The 5,324-nt window shown below is 37.0% G+C and overlaps 1 long non-coding RNA gene across 1 annotated transcript; it reads right to left on the bottom strand.

The window, feature by feature from the left end:
- Window positions 1–2,454: 2,454 nt before the first annotated feature.
- Window positions 2,455–4,914, bottom strand: LOC119572175. Its single transcript, XR_005228698.1, has 4 exons — window positions 4,558–4,914; window positions 3,970–4,048; window positions 3,568–3,730; window positions 2,455–3,309 (listed from the first exon to the last, which is right to left on the bottom strand). It is a non-coding gene; the product is annotated as an uncharacterized LOC119572175 (long non-coding RNA).
- Between the last annotated feature and the right edge of the window lie 410 nt (window positions 4,915–5,324).

Here is a 5,324-nt window from a genome sequence, read left to right as displayed (position 1 = left end):
CCCAAATCAATCCATCATCAATCCATCATCAATCCATCCATCATCCAATCCATTCCTCATCCATCCTCATCACCATCCATCCATCACTCCATCCATCCATCAATCCACATCCAATCAATCCATCCATCAATCCATCCATCCATCCATCAATCCATCCATCCATCAATCCATCCATCCATCAATCCATCAATCATCCATCCATCCATCCATCCATCAATCAATCCATCCATCAATCATCCACCTCCATCAATCCATCCATCAATCCATCCATCCATCCATCCATCAATCTCCATCCATCAATCCATCCATCATCCATCAATCCATCCATCATAATGGTCTATTTTGAATTATACTAGAATACCACTATATTATCTGGCAGGTCCAGAGGAAAACTCAGTGTCAGTTTCTCAGCTTTATTGAAGGAACAGACATGTAGATTAAAAGGGATCTTGACGCGGTCGACGTGGCGGAGGCGGCGTCAGCTCCTACGTGTTAAGGGGGAAGGTGTTCGCGGTTCAGGGAACGGACTCGGACTGACTCCTTCGGGTATTTCTGGGTCGCTTCCAGCCTAGGGCGTGGGGACACAGCTGTTGCCCTCGGCTGCCCCCTCCAGGCGTTTCTCGTTATCGCCGAAGGTGAGGTCATGACCCAGGAGGTCAGCAGCTGCCTAGCCGACCTCCTTGATTAATGGATGTCACCCCGGCTCAGGCAGATGTCACTATTTATGGATGTCACACTCCATCCATCCTCCTTCTCTCTACATCCATCCTCCCTCCCTCCCTCTCTCTCCAGCTTCCCTCCCTCTCTCTCCATCCTCCCTCCCTCTCTCTCCATCCTCCCTCCCTCTCTCTCCCTCCACCCTCTCTCTCTCTCCCTCTCCCACCCACTCCCTCCTTCCTACTCCCTACTCCCTACTCCCTCACTCAATTCATGTGTAGCGAGACAGATTACAGTTCAAAGGTCTCACAGCGTTGACCCGACAAACGACCCCTTCTCCTATCACTTCGCCCTCTGAACTACCGTCCGAGATCGTTCGCCTGGAATTCCGTGACAGCCTCGGGCACAGGGCAGCCAAGACAAGGTCGGGGGGGAGTCTTGGCGAGAGAAGAGGTCGGAGAGGCAGACCGGAGAGGTCTGCCACGCTACCATTCCACCAATGTAAAAAGGACATATAAACAGGTCTTAACCCCGTCAACGAGCGTCTTCGGCTCGTTGCGCACTGTAACGACGGTTTAGATCGTTACACATGCACTCACTCACTCCTCACTCGACCAAACTCACACACTCTCCATTAAATCACAAAAAAGTTTAGGAATAGGTTTAAAATAAATTGCTGATTTAATAACAAAGTTTAAAAATATGCAAGGAATCACAGAAAATTATTGATATAGATACTTCAGTATACATATTCAATAGGGAAACTTAAAGCTCTAAATTACATTTATATTAATCTTTCACATGGTTTTAAAGTGATCTTTAAACAGATAAATTGTCATATATGGCATATAAATCTTTATATTCTTAACAATTATTTAAAGGAAGACAAATTTTACTAAAATTAAGTGGTACATTCTATTCAAGAATTCTCAATTTCATATACTTAAACTTGGCAGGCATGATTAATATAATCATTCATAATTCACCAATAATGATTGAAAATATTGTGCAAATAGCCCCATATTTTTGAGACAACTACCTATAAAATAAGCCTGGATGTATGCCCTAACTTTATTAAGTGTGCATTTTCGAGTTTGTGAAACTTCAGTTTTTTATTTGTACTTCAGTTTTGGTATGTAAACAGGTCAAAGCACTATTGACATAGAAACATAATATAATAAGTAAAGAATATGATAGTATACCAAAGGCAAAAAAAAAAGTTGGTCCTATAACAAAGGATATGTCCTCACCTTAAATCCAACTAATGCCAGTTCTCACTCAAGCACAGTCAGGCACAAACCAAGGGCCTTTAAAAAGCTTAAAAATAAGCAATGTCTGCTCTCTACCACTGAGCTATACCACTTAAGTGATGGCCATATCTCTACAGCTCCTTTGGCATGTTCAAGTTGCTTTTTTATCCTTACAAGATACAAAAGCAAATGATTACACTGCTGATTTAAACCATTCTCCATCAAAAATAAAACATTTAAAACATTCATTTGGTCACATGTGACTTCTTTAACATCTTTTCAATCAAATCATCCCTTGTCAAAAAACTGAAAAGTTTAAAGCTAAAACATCTTTCCTGACCATTTGTGAGGTTATGCTATTTCCTGGTGATTTGAGACATTGCTAGCCATACATCTCCAATCCCAATTTCTTTACAAAAGTAGAATAAAGTTCAGAGTATTCAGCCAACTTAGAAAGATTGTTTCTCTTTATAGTAATACACCTTCAAGAACATACTCAAAGCCATACATAAGAAATACATTCTCTTACACCAGTAAAACAATTTTATCATATCACATGAAATATTTAGTTTAATTAAATCTTAATACACCTGTACATCTTAATACACCTGTACATCTTATTGCACTTAAACACAGATACATTATATATTACCAACATTTGAGCCGTCCTGAAATTTAAAAACTAAAGTATCTTTCCTGCAAAGATTCAAAATAACTCCTCATCCCTGACAAGATCTTGGGAAGGAGACAAAGTTAAATCAGTAATGTATTAAAGCACACCTGTAAGTTTTATAGCAAAAGCCTATAAGTAATAGCTCTCCATCATCTAAAATTAAATATTCCATTTCCTTCAGTCTCAGCTTAACAAGGAATTCACTTGTCAAAATATATCTGTGGTTTAACTGCAGTCTCTCCATTAATAACATTTGTGAACATTTGTATTTGGCTGCCACTATTGATATGTATGTTGTCCACAGAAAGCTGCCTTTTGCTTAAGCTGGTGTTTGTAAAATTGGAAGGCACTTTTGCTGAACATTAAATTTGAACTACTTTGCAAAAATAGCATGATTTAAATACTCAAATTGCAGATCTGTTGTTCAATTTAGAACATTTTGGAAAGTTGGATGATCACAACCTCAAACTGCAATTTTCCTATACAATTTTATATTTCTACCTCCAAAATCTATTTTAAAAAAATAACATGAATATAAAAATTTAGAACAAAATATCTAGAAAAATTGGAGTCACTCCCGAGCAATAAATCGTATTGGGAGTGGAATTTTTGGCTTCAGCAAGACACTCCATTCTTGCCTTGGAGGGGAGTTGTCTGTAGCTTCTAGTTGGTATTTGAGGAGCAGCCTGCACAGCCCCACAAACAGGTCCTGTTCTGCAAATCTCCGCCCTGCAAGATGATTAAAAAAAAAAAATCATTAAGGCACCCTTAACTGCTAACTTGGATCCTTCTCTTCCTACTTATATCAACTCTTCTCTCTTTTTTTTTTTTTTTTACTTTCCTCTTGCTTCTACTTCTTTTTTCCTTTCTGTATGCTTTCCTTCCCTACACTACCCTATCCTTTTCTTCTTCTCTTATGACCATCTACAGATCAGATCAGATCACATTCTTGGAAATATAACACACCCTTCCCTGAGGAGCACTCACCAGCGCACATTCGAGTTCCAATGCTAAATGGGTTTAGAATGTAGGGATCAACTGCCAGGGTTCCTGCAGAATCCCTAAGCCATCTCTCAGGACGCAAAACCAGAGGATCACTGAAGTACATGTCACTCAGCAACCACAGGTATGGATTTAGATCAAGGTATGTCTGGAAATATAATGTTGTGTATGTTTCACTGTCAGACACTTTATATATCATAATATTATGCATGACTTCATTTTGTGTATGTGTGGAGGGGGTGCAGGGGGGTGCATAAAAATGAATATGGATTAACAGTGTAGACAATATTTTTAATGATTTTTTCCTATTTTCACCTTTTAAAATATCTTTAAAGGTAACTGACAATCATCAATCAGCAAGTTAAAAAAAAAAGAGCAAGATCCTACACCAGCTGGTACATGGAAGCCACTGAGAACAAGGTCTTTTTGAGGGAGACGTTGAACACTCTCTCCCACTGGGTAGAACCTGAAAGGCAGAAGAGAAAATGTCTACTGTTAAGTCCTCTTTCTCAAACATGAGATGCATATGAAAACTAAAGGCTAAAAGCTACAACCATTTTTTTAAGTTGTACTAAAATTTCATATACAAAAAAAAAAAAAAAAAAAAAAAAAAAAAAAAAAAAAAAAAAAAAAGATAATAAAATAAAATGTTAAAACTCACTTTTTAAAAATAATATTAAAGTGTTCAAAATAAAACCAATAAAAAAAAATGTATATATTGCTTTTGACTGACATAGCTTGTTATTAAGTAAACAGGAAAGAAAAAACAACAATCTGATATATTGAACATGATAATATTATTGTATCCAGTGTATTCAAATCTATTTTTGGGAAAAGAATTGTGCCATCTTGCAGCTTTCACTTATACTCTCACTCTTTCCCACTGCCACTGACATGGTCAGTGGCAGTGTCCATTTTTCTCATTGCTAGGTACGCTTTTTTTATTATTATTATCACTGAACCAGTACTACTTACTCTCACTTTATATTGAAAAACCTCTGAAGTGCAATATCAACCTCTGTCTTTGGGATCATAGAAAAGTTTTCATACAGTATTTCAAACAATTCATCTTGTCTTAGCTTTACTCGAGATTTTACTTTTCTCAAGTTGCAAAAAGAGTTCTCTGGACTTCCTTCTACTGCTTTGCTCTGTATCAGTTCTTCATTTTTAATGGCTATCATCTCATGACTATTGGTGTAGCAAATGGCATGTAATTCGCCGAAATATGGAGATGTCTCCTTATCAACATATATTGGTTTCATGGAGCGCTTGAAAAAACTCAAGTCACGAGGAGTAAGGTTGAAAGAAAAAACAGGACGCCAACCTTCTGAGTTCACATTCCCCTGTGAGAGAGAATGACACTTGGTAAATATAATTGGCTGCTATTCTCTGATAATTACTAACTATGAAGAAGTCTTCAATATACATGTGCCATGAGATAATTTATTCTGGAGTACTCACACAATTATTTCTGATATTACTTTAATAAATTAGTTGGCAGCATCAAAATGACTTATATTTCAACCACCTACAAAAAAGGAAATTAAGACAAACTCACAAATAAACCACAATGATTGAGAAATATCCTCTTCAAACTGACTAACAAAATATGAGCATCCTATCAATTTTCCTACTATAAATATCATAAAATGATATTCAAATTACAAAATGAATAAAGAAAAACACACAAAGAAGCTATCAATGGATTTTAAAATGATCTTTTGTTACTCATTACCTCTTCC

The sequence above is a fragment of the Penaeus monodon genome, unplaced genomic scaffold (genome assembly GCF_015228065.2).
Source record: "Penaeus monodon isolate SGIC_2016 unplaced genomic scaffold, NSTDA_Pmon_1 PmonScaffold_9972, whole genome shotgun sequence".
In the NCBI taxonomy this organism is placed as follows: Eukaryota; Metazoa; Arthropoda; class Malacostraca; order Decapoda; family Penaeidae; genus Penaeus; species Penaeus monodon.
Note: the sequence above shows the minus strand (reverse complement) of the source record. Positions and strands in the feature narration are given on the sequence as shown.